Source organism: Mirounga leonina, unplaced genomic scaffold (assembly GCF_011800145.1).
Source record: "Mirounga leonina isolate KUSES-001 unplaced genomic scaffold, KU_Mleo_1.0 Mir_104, whole genome shotgun sequence".
Classification (NCBI taxonomy): domain Eukaryota; kingdom Metazoa; phylum Chordata; class Mammalia; order Carnivora; family Phocidae; genus Mirounga; species Mirounga leonina.
In genome coordinates, this window is record NW_023270231.1 from 15,265,404 (window position 1) to 15,281,388 (window position 15,985).

The window sequence follows — 15,985 nt, forward strand, 5'->3', positions numbered from 1 at the left end:
ACTTTATTTGAATTAATTCATCTAATCTTTTTGAAGAGGTAATGTATGCACATCGTCTAGAAAAAGGAATTAAAATGTCTTCTGTTTCAATTCTGTGATCTGTCCTCTTGTTCTTCACGCTAAGTAGCAATTCTTACTAGTTTTGCGTATATTTTCAAAGTTTCTGTATGCATATACAAACAATTATGAACTTAAAAATTCTTATCCCCCTTTATTTACTTTGGATGTGGCATACCACCCTTAATGTTCTGTTCCTGTCTTTTTATCTTCATTTAACAATGTATTTTATAGCTATTTTCAAATCAGCATACAGAAAATTCTAATTTTTTTATAGATGCATAATTTTTTATTTTTTGAATGTATCATACTGTATCATAATTTATTTGACCATTCTGTCCACCACTGAAAGTCATTTGAGTTGTCATCATCAGCTATTAAAATTAATTCCATATAGATTAACGACATACATAAGTTTTTTTACATGTCTGCAAGTATATATATATAAGATAAATTTCCAGAGTGGAATTACTATTGGGGAAAGGATAAACTTTTATAGATACTGCCAAATTATTCTTGGTAAGGATTATGTCAGTTTACCTGTCCATCAGCTCTTTGGGAGTGTTTCCATATTGCCTTCACAGGATAATTTACCAGCCTTTTGAATTCTTAGCAATTCTGTAGGTGAAAAATGGTTTTTCAGTATAATTTAACATTCTCATATCAGTACAATTAGGCATTGCTTAAATTTATTTAAGAGCTATTTAGTCATCTCGTTCTGTAATGACCTGTTCATTTCTTCGCTCTTTTTATTTTCTCATTGATTTTTTTTTTTTTTTTAAGAGCTCTTTGTATTTTAGAAAAATGAGCTCCTTGTCTCTGAGAGAGTTGCAAATATCTTTTTTTTTTTTTTTTAGTATATAGTTTGATGAATTAAGTTATTCACAGCCATGTAACTATCACCACATTCAAGATAGAGAACACTTCCTTCACTCCAAATAATTTCCTCATGCTCTTTGATCCCTTTCCCTGTCTCTTGACCCAGGAACCATGGTTTCTGTCACTGTAGTTTGTCTCTTTTAGATTTCTTTATAAATGGAATCATACAATAAGTAGTCTTTTGTGTTTGACTTTGCATAGCATAATGTTTTTGACATTCAAATATATCATGTATATTAATATTTTGTCCCTTTTTATTGCTGCATAGTATTCCATAGTATGACTTTACCATATTTTATCTAGTCACTGTGTGATGGACATTTGAATTCCACTTTCAGTTTTGGGGCTATTATGAATTATGGTGCTATGAACATTTGCAGACAAGTCTTTGTATCTACTTAAATTTTTATTTCTCATGGGTAAATACCTAAGATTGCTGGGTCATATGAGAAATGTATGTTTAATATTATAGGATACTGCTATACTGTTTTACAAAGTGTACCATTTTTCATTCTCATTAGCAATGTGTGAGGGTTTCATTTGCTCCACATCTGCATCATGATTTGATATTGTCTTCTTAACTTTAGCCATTCTACTGGGTATCTAATAATAGTGTCTCATTGTGGTTTTAATTTGCATTTCCCTGACAATGGTTGTGTGCTTTTTGCCCATTCATATATCTTCTTTTGTGAAATGTTTGTTCACATATTTGCCCAATTTTAAATTGGGTTGTTTATTCTTTTATACGTATTCTTATTGGAATTTTAAGAGGGTTTTATATATTCTATATATAATCTCTCTTTCCAATATATCTTTGCAAGTATTTTCTCCCTGCCTGTGGTGTATCTTCTTAACTATTTTTCAAAGAGCAAAAGTTTTAAATTTTGATGACCTGCCTTTTCAAGTTTTTCTTTCTGGCTTGTGCTTTTTGTATTTAAGAAATCTGCCACCCAAGTCACAGAGATGATATTCTATGTTTTCTTCTAGAAGTTTAATAGTTTTTAGCTATTATGTTTAAGTCAGAACCACTTAGGGTTAATTTTTGTGAATAGTGTGAGTTAACAGTAAGCCTCCTCCTCACCCCATACAGTTATATAGTAGTTCCAGCACCATTTGCTGAAACAATGTCTTTTTCCCTGTTGATTTATTGTAACACCTTTGTCAAAATCAATTGATTATAAGAGGCTGAGGTTTATTACCGGACTCTATTCTGTACCATTGATCTATATGTCCTTCCTTATGTTAGTGTTATACTGTCTTAGTTACTGTAACTTTGTAAGTCTTGAAACCAGGTAATCTAAGTACTCTCATCTCATTCTTGTTTCTCAAGACAGTTTTGTCTGTTCCAAGTCTTTTGCCTTTCTATATTAATTTTAGCATCAGCTTGTTAATTTCTTTAAAAAAAATCTCACTAGAATTTTGATTGGGATTGCCTCAATCTATGCATCCATTTGGGCAATCTTAACAGTATTGAGTCTTCCAGTTCATGGACATGGTATATTGTTCCACTAATATAGTTGTCCCTTAATTTTCTTTGCAATGTTTTATTGCTTTCAGTGCACAGGTATTAAAAATGTTTCACTAAATTTATTACTATATATTTTTGATGGTATTGTAAATTTTATAATTATTCTCTGCTACTCTATAAAACCAGAATTGATTTTTCTCTTTGTGTCCTATGATTTTGCTAAATTTACTTATTCTAATAGCTTTTTTGTGGATTCTTTTGGATTGTTACATATGACATGTCATCTGCAAATAAAGACAGTTTAATGTCTTGTCTTCATGCTTTTTCTTTCTTTTTCTTGCCTTATTCCACTGGTAGGACCTTCGGTACAATGTTGAATAAAAGTGGTGAGAGTGGATAGTCTGGCCTTGTTTCTATTTGTACATATAAAGCATTGAGCCTTTCACCATTGATGTAGGATGTTATCTGTAGGTTTTTTAAAGGATGTTCATAATAAATTTGAGGAAATTCCCTTCTATTCCTCTGGCTATTTATAATGAATGCGGCATTTTTGTTTTAATGCTTTTTATCCACCTATTCAAATGAACTATTTTTTCTCTTTTTTTACTAATATAGTGAATTACATTGATTGATTTTTCTGTGTTAAACTAGCTTTACATTCTCAGGATAAATCCTACTTGGTTATGATATAGTTTTCATTTATATAGGGTTAGATTCAGTTTGCAAAAAAAATTTTTACTTTATATTGATGTTCATGAAGGATATTTGTCTGTAGTTTTATTTTCTTGTGATGCCTTTGCCTGGTTTTGGTAACAGGGTAGTACTGGCCTCATAAAATGGGTCAGGAAGTGATTCCTCTTCTTTCTTTATCTTCTGAAAGAGTTTGTGGAGTATGAGTATTATTTCTTTCTTAGAAGTTTTATAGAATTCACCGGCAAAGTCAGTGGTGGGCCTAGAAGGTTTAGAATTACAAATTTGATTTCTTCAATTGATATAGGACTATTCAAATTTTCTGTTTCTCCTGGGCTTAAATTTAGTCATTTGTATCTTTCAACGAATTTGTCCTATTTTTAAATTTTTTGGAATAAAGTTATTTCTAATACTCTGTTATTATTCCTTTACTGTCTATAGGATCTGAAATGATGTTCCTTTCGTTCTTTTTTTTTTTTTAACTGAAGCATACTTGACGTAGAACATTATTAGTTTCTAGGTATCCAACATAATGATTTGATATTTGTATATATTGCAAAATGCTCACCACAGTAAGTCTAGTTAACATCTATCACCATACATAGTTATAAAATTATTTTCTTCTTGTGATGAGAACTTTAAAATATTTACCCACTTAGCAGTTTTCAAATATGCAATACAGTATTAACTATAGTCACCATGCTGTATATTCTACCCCCATGACTTAGTTTTCGACTGGAAGTTTTTAACTTTTGACCCTGTTCACCTATTTTACCCACCCACCCCTCATTCTTTTTTTTGTTCTGTTTTTTAAGATTTTATTTATTTGACAATGAGAGACACAGCAAGAGAGGGAACACAAGCAGGGGGGAGTGGGAGAGGGAGAAGCAGGCTTCCTGCTGAGCAGAGAGCCGGAAGCGGGGCTGGATCCTAGGACCCTGGGATCATGACCTGAGCTGAAGGCAGACGTTTAATGACTGAGCCACCCAGGCGCCCCTCCTCATTCTGGACATTGACAGTTGTTGCCTTTTTTTTCTTTTCCCCTCATTGACCCCAATTAGATATTTATCAATTTTGTTAATCTTTTCAAAGAACCAACTTCTAGTTTTATTGATTTTCTTTATTGTTTGTTCATTTTTTTATTTCATAAGTTATTTTAGCTTTATTATTTTCTGCCTTATACTATTGATTTTATTTCATCTTTTTCCTGCCTAGTTTTAGATAGAGATTCCACATCTTTGAGTTTTAGATTTTTTGTATTTTTCTAGTAGAAACATTTAAAGTTATGAATTTCATTGTTAAGTATTGTAGCTGCATCTCATGAATTTTGATATTTTTATAATCACTTAGTTAAAAATGTTTTCTAATCTGTATTTCTTTGTTAATTTATGGAATTTGAAGCATGTGTTTTTTATTTCCAAGTATTTGGGGTTTTCTTAGAAGTTTTCTTATTGTTGCTGATTTCTAATTCTATGTTGTTCAAAGATTATCTTACAGGATTTCAAACTTAAAATTTATTGAGACTTGTTTTATGACCTAGCATATGGTATGTCCTGGTAAACATACCATGTACACTTGAAAAGAATATGTATTTTACCATTTGGGAATAGCAGTTTATAAATAGAAATTAAGTCAAGATGGTTTTAATAGTGTTGTTCATGTATTCTTTGTCTTTACTGATTTTTGTTTTGTTTTGATCTATTTCTGTTATTTATAGGGAGAGCTGTTATAATCTCTAAATAGAATTGTGGATTTGTCTTAGCTACTTTTAATTGTCAGTTTTTGCTTCATATAGATATCTATAATTGTTTTGTCTTTCCTATTAAAATCTTTCATCTTGAAATCAGTCTTACCTGATATTACTGAAGTCAGTGCCTTCTTATGCTCTCTGTTTACAAAGTATATCCTTATCCATGCATTTACTTCCAGTCTGTCTGTGTCTTCATATTTAAAGTACCTCACTCTTAGTATATAGTTCTTTCTTTAAAAAAAAAAAACCCATTCTGACCATCCTGTCCTTTAATTGGAATATTTAGTCCATTAACTGAATGAGGTGGAGGAGGACTACCAACTCAGTACCTTGTGAACCTATTTCCTTAGAATAAGGTTCTTCATATCACATGGATGTCTGTATTAAGGCCACAAACCATGTGAGGTCTGACTTGGTTTTTTCCTCCTCCTACCTAATGTTAAAGTCAAGTCAGACAAGTTTCTCTGTTGTCTTTCTCTGCCAAGGGCAGGTTTTTTTCCCCCTCCAGTTCATTTTATTCAGTAAGGGTATAACTGTGTCTCAGCTTTTGTTGGGCTCCTCACATTGGACATGCCCTGGCTTTGTCCTTTGTCCATCAAGGAGAAACTCGGGTTCTCTAGTTTTTTCCATGCTTATGTCTCTAGATTTTAGCCCTCACATCATTTTGGCCTTTGAGGATTTATTTTACTTTCTTATTAGCTCAGTAGTACATTTGGTGTCTTTGTGCACCTTAAGTGCAGATGCACCACAGTAGAGTGCACAGATTGGTGTGTAGAGTACAGGCTGGATTTTCATCCCTCCTTGTCTTTTCCATGAGGTATCTTTTTGTAGCTATGTGGTTGCCCTGTAAGCCTGTGTTGTAGTATTTTTGAAAGGTTGTTTTTTGTTTTTTTTTTGTCTAATGACTCAATGGCATCCCGTATAGTCTTTTCAGATTTGTTTTCCTCATTAACTCAATTATGTTATGGCCAGCTGCCTGTAAAATTACATTTTTCTTTTTGGTTTATATCCCAATAGTGTTTGCTTCTTTTTAATAGTAAAGAATCAGTAGTAGCTTTCACTTCTTTGTGGTCAGCTTGTTGCTCTGAAAGGCTTTTCAGATGCAAAAGAGTCAGCTCCTGGATAAACTTTTTAATGCATTGCTGGGCTTGAAATAAGTACATGAAATTTTTGAGGTTCCTTCTCCTCCCCTCTGCTACTCTCCACTCCTCTGTCCACCAGCCCCCCCCCCCCACCTCTTCTGACTATTTCTCCCTCAAAAAAATGAACTTTAACCAGAATGGGACTAGCCAGCAGCAAACAAAGGCAAAAGGCAGTTTTGTGTTCAAAGGCAGTGATTAAATTGGTGGCAAGGCCTTAGGCCTGTAGCAAGGTATGTGTCCTGAACTTAGATTTATATATTAAGTTGGACCCTTGAAAGGGGATAAAGTGGTGCCAAAATGATAGAGCCCCTTGGCTTCCAGCAAAAAAGTAAATTAAAGCCTTCTCTGATGAATAGCAAGCATAATTTAGGGCCTTGAGAATCCTGCAGATTCACATCACCAAATGAGTGCTCATAATTTTAAAAATAACAAGTACACGAATAATGAAACAAGATGTCATCAGTGAGCACTAACAGAAACAATAAATTACCTATTTGACTTAGACCTTCCCAAGGACTTAAGATACTGGAATTGGATGGGAATATAAAATAATTATGTATGAAATGTTTAAAGAAATGAAAAATAGAGTAACAAAATAGCAAACAAGGGTATGACAAATGACTAAGGCAGGTTGAAGAAGACTCAGGTAAAACTTTTTAATATTGAAGAAAAACTTTTGTGATCTAAAATTTAGTGGATGTGTAAAACAGTAAATTAGACCTAGCTAAGAAAAGGATTAGCAAATTGGCAGTTAGGTTTGAAGAAATTTTTAAGAATGTAGAGAAACAAGGAAGTGAGAATATTAAAAAAGAAGTTAAAGGATGGGATGAAACATCAGGGTGTCAAATCAATCCCAGGAAAACAGAATAGAGAAGATGGAACAGAGGCAATAATGAAGATAATCTATTTGAGAATTTTTTTGGAATTAATGGAAGACATGAATCCATTGATACAGCAAGCCCCAACATATACCAGTCAAAAAAAAAATTTTTTTTTAGACATACTGTGTAGTCCCAGAGACAGATTATCTCCAAAGCAGCTTGAGAAGTATAAAATAGACTGATAAACTTACTTCTCAACAGTAAAAATGTAAGCCAGAGGATGGTAGAATATTATTTTTTAAAACTTGAGCCAAAATAACAGCAATCCTATGATTATATGTCAGCAAAAGTACCTTTCAAGAACAAGGACAAAACAAAAGACATTTTCAGACAAAACCAGAATGTTTTCTACCAGTAGATCTTTGCTGAGGTTCTTCATTGAAAGTTTTCATTAACAGAATGAAAAGGTAACCTACCCAATGGGAGAAAATATTTGCAAACATATATATCTGATGAAAGGTTAATATCCAAAATATGTAAAGAACTCATACAACTCAGCAACTACAGATGCATCAAAAGGTGCTCAACATCACTAGTCATCAGGGAAATGGAAATCAAGACCACAGTGAAAGCACCTCACACCTGTTAGAATGACTTTTATCTGAAAGACAAGAGAAAACAAGCGTTGGCAAAGATGTAGAGAAAAGGGAAGCCTCATTCACTGTTGGTGGGAATGTAAATTGATGTAGCCACTATGGAAAACAGTATGGAAGTTCCTCATAAAATTAAAGATAGTGCTACCATCATATCCAGCAATTCTGCCTCTCTCTATTTATTCAGAGAAAACAAAAACACTAACTTGAAAAGATATCTACACCCCCACGTTCACTGCAGCTTTATTTACGATAGCAAGACATGGGAGTAATCTAAATGTCTGTTGATGGATGAATGGAGAAAGTTGTGTGTGTGTGTGTGTGTGTGTGCGCGCGAGAGAGAGAGAAATGGAATATTATTCAGCCATGAAAAAGAATGAAATCTTGCCATTTGTGACAACAAAGATGGATCCTTGGGACATTATGCTAAGTGAAGTAAGTCAGACAAAGAAAGACTAATACCATATGATCTCACTTATATGTAGAATCTGAAAGTAAAACGTAACAAAAAACTGAACCCATAAATATAGAGAACAGATTCGTGGTTGCCAGAGGAGGGGAGTGGGGGGTGGGCAAAGTGGGTGAATGTGGTCAAAAGGTATAAGCTTCCACTTATAAAATAAATAAGTCATGGGGATGTAATGTACAGCGTGGTGACTATAGTTAATAGTACTGTATTATATATTTGAAAGTTGTTGAGGGAATAAATCTTAAAAGACCTTATCATAAAAAAAGTTGGTGACTATGGGAGGTGATAAATGTTAACTGGACTTAATGTGGTGATCATTTCCTAATATTTACGAATATCAAATCATTATATTTTATACTTGAAACTAATATAATGTTATAATGGGAATTGCATGTCAGTTTTAAAAAGTTGAACAAGTATTTGCATATAAAGCAAGTCTCAACAAATTTCAGTCATACAGCATCAGAGTGTCCACATTCTTACCAGTTTGCAATTAAACTAAAACTAAATTGCAAAAATAATTATAAATGAACCCATACACTTGAGTATTTTAGAAACATAAGGCACATGAGATACCATTTTACTCCCAGTAGGTTGGCAAAAATAAGAAATCTTATAGGAGAATGTAGATCAAAGGGAATTCTTACACACTTGTGGTAGGAATATAAAGTAAATCAATTAGAAATGGGATGGAAGTCAGTTTGATGTTATTTTGCAAAGTGGAACATTTGAATCCCTGCTGGCCTGGCACTTGCAGTCTTAGGAATGTCCTCTAGAAAATCTCTTCTCCAAAGGTCCTGTGAGACTGAAAGACTGAATGTTCATGGTCTACTTGTTCTTAAAGGCACAAAGTGGAAACAGCTCAAATACCCATATACATATATATAATGTGCTTATACAATACAGTATTCTGTAACAATAAAAATGAATGAAGTACAGGTATACTTATGATGAATGTCACAGATACGATAGCTAGTGAAGTAACGCAGTTTTCAGGAAACTGTATGTAGTATGAAACACTTAAAGCCCCAAAACAAATGAGACTAAAAATATATTATTTAGGAGTATATGCATAAGTGATAAAATGAAAAAAAATTTTCAGAGAATAGTAAGCGCCAAATACAGGATCATGGTTACCTCTAGGGTGGCAGGTAAGGGGATATGTTTGAGGAGGGGTAGCGTTGGTTCTTAAGTTGGATAGGGGATTAAAGGTGTTTGTTTCATTGCACTTCATATCCATTACACATGGCTTCTTATATATCAAATATTACTTTGCAATGTAAAAAGTAAAAAGATTCAGTTATAAAATAATACCTGTTTTCCTACAAAAGGGTACTGAATGGAAGTATAGCTGTTCTGAGATACACAAATGGAATTAACTTCAATGTAATAATTTATTGATATTTATTTATTTATTTATTTATTTTTTAAAGATTTTATTTGTTTATTAGAGAGAGAATGAGAGACAGAGAGCACGAGAGGGAAGAGGGCAGAGGGAGAAGCAGACCCCCTGCTGAGCAGGGAGCCCGATGCGGGACTCGATCCCGGGACTCCAGGATCATGACCTGAGCTGAAGGCAGTCGCTTAACCAACTGAGCCACCCAGGCGCCCCTTTATTGATATTTAAATAGGTCTATTGAATGAATTAAGTAAGACCTGATTCTTGATTAATATAAATTCAAGGAGTTTTTATGGTTGCATTTACTATGTAGTTTTAATAACATTTCAGTCTCTAATGCCCAATATATAGAAAATTTTTAACATGTTTCCTTTTTTTTTGTTTTTGTCATTGGGAAGGAATCTGCCTTTTAAAGATATCTGTGTTCTACTTAAAAATGATTGTTTTATATTACAAAAAGTGCCTAATGTGGCTCTATTTTATACCACCATATGTAGCAGTATTCAGTTTCTTTTGTGCAGACTAAACAGTTAGTGTTGAACAAAGAAAATTATATGCTCTCGTTATGTTTGCTTTAATTTAGAGGCTTAATGGCTTTTAATGTTACAAAATAAGTTTATTATTATATTATGATCTCATTTGTATTATATTGTCTTGCTCTTCCATATTTGTGGTGATATGGTCATGGTTTACAAAAACAATAATCCCTAAGAAATAGGTCATTAACAGTAGTTAACGATTACTTGTGATCTATGGTAATGACTGATTTCTTTGGGATTATTGCAGTTATAAACCATAATTACAGATTATTACAGCAATAATTATTTTGTTAAAGGAAAAAATGTTCTGTGCTTGAACAGCTGCTAAAGCAAGTGCCCTGAACATTTCAGAATAAATAGAAAAATGGAAAATTATAATGGAAATTTAGTCTCATTATAAAGATGAGATTCAAAATGAATTTATAGATGTGAAACTTATGTATTGGATATTTAAATTTCTAAATGTAATTTTGATTTATGGATTTACATTGTTCTTTAAACTTTGTGGACAAAATTCTATAACCAAAGTAACATTTATGATTTTGAATATTGTCAGTCTAAAATTGTTGAGGTTTAGGGAAAGGATATGTATGAGAAATATTATTTTCTCATATTATTTCTCATTCAATTAAATATGAAAATTATGTTTGATAGTTTAATAATCCTTTATATTCCAATGTTGATTTCTAACACTAATCCTAATTTATTCAGTCAGTGGTTGTTAAGTTTCTAAGGGTTAAGAAATGCCTGCTTTTGTTTCTTGTATGATAGGAGTCCGTGCTTTCTAAAACAAGGAGAGTAAATATTCTATTTTTCCTCTGAATAAACAAACTTCCGTTCAGAATTTACCATAATTGGAGAAAAAAATACTCACAATTGATCCCATGTTATTTTTGCGTAGTGTTTCTTGATGTATAAACCTTAATTTCAGAGTCACAGAATAAAAAGAATTAAACAATAAAAAATTTAAATTTGAGAAATTCATGTCTTATTAGTATCTTTTATCTTTTTATTATTGGACAGTGATACTCATCAACTGCACTGAAAAAAACATTTTTCTCCTAGTGAGGTTCAATCCTTTGGGCATGGGGTCTCCCCCTTCTCACCCTACCCCATACTTACACATATTTAGTTATAGCCCTACAGCAAAACACGACACATAGAAAGGCACATGCTTTTCTAAGTGTGTTTTATTTGGAAATTTTATTTTCACTTTACAGTTTTTTGCTTTGTTTGACAAACAGCATTAAGAAAATATATATGGCTGGGCGCCTGGGTGGCTCAGATGGTTAAGCATCTGCCTTCAGCTCAGGTCAGGATCCCAGGGTCCTGGGATCGAGTCCCACATCAGGCTCCCTGCTTGGTGGGGAGTCTGCTTCTCCCTCTCCCTCTGCCTCTGCTTGTGTGCTCTCTCTCTCCTTCTCTGTCAAATAAATAAATAAAATCTTTAAGAAAAAAAAAAAAAAGAAAATATATATGGCTAATGGTAATTAGCTCTAATTGCAACAAGTATCTGGTAGAGACAAAAGAACTTAAAAATTTTTAAATATTGTGACTTAATTTTCATGAGGAGCTTTTAAAGTAAAACTTAACGATGAACATATAAAAGTAACATTGGTATGTTTTGGTTTTCGTAGGTTTGATATAGAAGAACTAAAAAGGGGATGGCTATTTTATAATAATAGTAGTAATAGTCAACATTTAGTGAGCACTTGTAAGAAGCATTATTATGAATACTTTACATGCAAAGTACTATTTAGTGCTTGTCACAAGCCTGTGAGCCAGGTATAATTATTACCCTCATATTTATAAATAAGAGAATTAAAAATGAGAAATTAAGTAACTAGCATTATTAATAGTACAGGCAGGATTTGGACCAAGCCTATGCTCATGGTAGCTAAATTGTACTGCCTCCATTTTTTTTAATATTGATATTTCAACAGAGAAATACAAAAATTACATGCATGGTGAATTCTTTGACTATTTTCAAGTAGGCTTGTTTTTAATCAAGAGTTAGTAGGCAGATGTTTCTGTGTTTACATTAGCGATGAACCCCCAAAATAAGTTTTCTTATTTTAAATTCAGCCATTCAACACATACTCATTTCATGTGTCACATATACTTGGTTTTATCGTGAGTGGTTTGGGAATCAAAGGAAGAATAAAAGACCCTAGACCTGATCCCAAAGGTAGATGCAGTCTCATCTGTGGTCAAAACTTGGGAGACAGAGAAAAATTCCGGATTGGGAATTAAAATGTGTTAAACACTTGAGAGATTCTTGGATCATAAGATATTGTTGGATCATCAAGGTTTGTCCAGCTAATTGACAACTGTGCTGTTTGAGTATTCCCTTTCATCCATCTTGAGAGGTAGTGGTATGTATCTCCTAATGGTATGAGAACAGACTCTTGTAACTCTATTGCCTGTATGGAATCATATCTCTGCAGTTTTTAATAGGAACATTTGTGACATTAAATGAATGTAAGTATAGGTAATAGATATAATGTTTAGAATAGTACCTAGTACACAGAAAATATCATATAAATGTTTGCTATTATTTTTAGTAATAGTCAAACTTGCTTTAAGAAAAACCAGTATCTAGAAATCTAAATTGATAAAACATATAAAGAAGGTTATTATTTAAGAAGGTTATTATTTACATTTAAATAATATTTTTCATCTTGAGAAAATTTGCAGTATGATATTTTTTAACTAATGACTTCCATTAATGGGGCAGGTGAATTATTACACTGCATTCACCAAAAATTATACTTGTAGTTTTTCAGATTCATATCCCTTACTCAAAATGTGTATGTCCCATGCACAGTTGCAGCATAATCTATTAATAATGACTCCTGTAAGATTCTGAGAAATAGAGTCAAATTTTCTTATTCAGTATTTATGTTCTATAAAGCTGCGGTGAACACTGAATTAGCAAATGTTAAACTATTGTTTCTAGGGTGAATATAGGTTAAGTTCCTGCAGCCTCCTGTCACAACATTTTCATTGACTGATGAACATATAACCTTGTTTTATATGTGTTTGTTTAAAGACACCTTGTTTACTGTATATTATTGATTCATTAACATTGAACTCATAGCCAGGATCCCTAACACTCATGCCTGGACGAAGCTTATCTAACACATGTATTTTCAGTATGAGACACATAACAGCCTTTTTTTCATGGAGGGGCACTATGCAGCACTTTACTATTCTTGGGGAGTATTTTAAACAGTAAAATCACCAACAGAAAGCACCAAAGTGCAAAAAAAAGGAACACATTGGGCTACTCAGATTATTTTGTTGTGCACCTATGCATGAATGGTCACAAGTATTTCTGGAGTTACAAATTTTACCAAGTAGACAAATTTTCAAGTAGGAGAATCTCCCATCCAAGTACTAACCAGGCCTGACCCTGCTTAGCTTCTGAAATCAGATGAGATCAGGCGCATTCAGGGTGGTATGGCTGTAGACTGTCTGCAAATAACGAGGATAGACTTCATCACATCTTGTGTTGAGTATGCTTTGGGTTGGTTTTGTTTTATTTAAGCAATAAAAATATAATTACCATTAACATTCACTTTTAGTAATGACTCTACATTTTAATATTTAAAGTGATAATAAAATGTTAACTTTTTCTTGCCTGTTTCATGCTATCTTTTCTATGTAATGATTTTTTAATCCAGTAACCCATGTCCTTTGATAACTTACTATGTGCTAGGCACTGCTTTAGCCTCTGGAGATGCAATAGACAACCAAACAGAAAAAATAACTGCTATCATGCAGTTGATATTCTATTGGGATAGACAGGTAACAAAGCAAGATAAATAAGTAAAATATATATTATATTAGAAAGTAGTAAGTTCTAAAATTAAAAAAAAAAAGCAGGGAAGGGGAGATATGATATGATATGATATATGATATGAAATGTTGGCAGATTATGTTCTCGCTATCTCTTACCAAAACTTAGTAGCTTATCAAATAACAGTCATTGTATTATCATCTCTCTGTGTTCTCTGAGATTTGTTAAGTCTCAGCTGGTTGATTCTCATTTGGGATCTTTCAGGCATTGTAATCAGATGACAGCTGGCGCTGAAGTCACCTGAGTGATTATTTACTCACAAGTCTGGTATCTGGGCTGAAATGTTCAATGAATGGGCTCTCGGTGGACATTTCTGTGCCTTGCTAGCTTGGGCCTCCTCATAGTATGATAGTCTCAGGGTATGTGGTCTTCTTACATGGTGATTGGCTTCCCCAGAGTGAACATTTTCCTAAGAGACTGAAAGAAACTGCCAGTTCTCTTAAAGGCTAAGCCCAGTACTGGAATGATGTCAATTCCACCGTATTCTGTTGGTCAGAAAAGTTACAATCCAGCCCATACTTAGAAAGGTTTGGAAGAATAGACTCCACTTTTTGATGGCTTGTGCGTACATGGGTGGAAGGAATTGATGATGGTTATCTAGAAGGCCTTACTGAAAAGGTGAATACAAAGTGAGACTGGTCAGCATGGTTGTATCTTTCTCCAGTTATATTAAATTGTGTGAGTATAGGCAAAGACTACCTGGGGAATTGGATTTAAACAATTATGGTTGTAAGATGAGTATGTCAGAGCAAGAGAGGAGTTGAAGTGGTATGCAAGACAGAGATTTTAACGATTGAGGATTGAGCAAAGAAGTGAAGCTAGCTAAGCAGGATAGAGAAGACATTAAGCTTGTAAGAGACTGAAGAAATGGCAGATCCCAAAAAACTGTTAGTACTAATAAGAGATTAACAAAGTTGCAGGATACAGGATCAATAAAATCAATAGTATGCTTATATATTGCCAATTAATCAAAACTGAAAATCAGTTCAATTTAAAATGGCATCAAAAAGAATAAAATACTTAGGTATAAGTTTAAAAAAAGAAGCATTATACTTAGATACTGACCACTGTAAACCATTGTCGAAAGAAATTAGAGATCTACATGTGGAGACACCTATGGTCATGGATCAGAAGACTTAATATTGGTAAGATGACAGTACTCCCCAAATTGACCTACAGATTCTGCACAATCTCTGTTTAAGTCCCAGCTGGCTTCTTTGCAGGAATTGACACACTGATCCTGAAATTCATAAGGAAATCCGGGAAACCCAGAATATTCAAAATAAGCTTGAAAAAGAATGAAGTTTAAAGATTCACACCTTCTGATTTCAAAACTTATTAAAAAGCAACAGTAATCAAGACTGTGGAATTGGCATGAAGATAGACATTAGATCAGTAAAATAGAATTGAGAGTCCAGGAAATCCTCCAATTTATAATCATTTGCTCTTTGACAAGAGTGGCAAGACAATTCAATGTCAAAAGGATAGTCTTTTTGACAAATGGTGCTGAGACAGTTGGATACCACATGCAAAGAATGAAGTTGAACCACTGTCTCCCACCATACACAAAAATTAAATCAAGATGAATCATAGACCTAAATGTAAGAGTTAAAACTATGAAACTCAGAAGAAAACATGAGTTTTGGTTGGGCAGTGATTTCTTAGATATACACCAAAAGCTAAAGTGACAAAAGAAAAATTCCAAATTTGGACTACATCAGTTAAAAGTCTTAGACTACTTCAAAGGATACTATCAAGAAAGTGAAAATACAACCCAGAAAGTGGGAGGAAATATTTGCAAATTCTATATCTGATAAGGAACTTGCATCTACAATACATAAAGAACTCTTAGAGCTCACTAATAAAAAAAAAAAACATAACTCAATTAAAAATGAGCAGAGGAGGGGTGCCTGGGTGGCTCAGTCGGTTAAGTGTCCAATTCTTGGTTTTGGCTCACATCCCTATCTCAGGGTTGTGGGATTGAGCCCCGAGTTGGGCTCCACACCCAGTGCAGGGTCTGCTTGAGATTCTCTCTCCCTCACTTTCTCCTTCCCATTCAGCCCCTCTCCCTGCTTGTTTGTGCTCTCTCTCTCTAATAAAATCTTAAAAATGAGCAAAGGATTTGAATAGACTTTTCTCCAAAGAAGATATGTAAATGGCCAGTAAGCATATGTGAGGATGGTCAACACCATTAGTCATCAGGGAAGGACATGTCATAATTACAAGATAACCACTTCACATTCACTCGGATGGATA

The 15,985-nt window shown here is 33.5% G+C and overlaps 1 protein-coding gene across 2 annotated transcripts in view; it reads left to right on the forward strand.

The window, feature by feature from the left end:
• Positions 1-15,985, forward strand: part of RANBP17 (RAN binding protein 17) — a 323,820-nt gene that overhangs the window by 37,039 nt on the left and 270,796 nt on the right. The gene's annotated exons all lie outside the window — the stretch shown is intronic.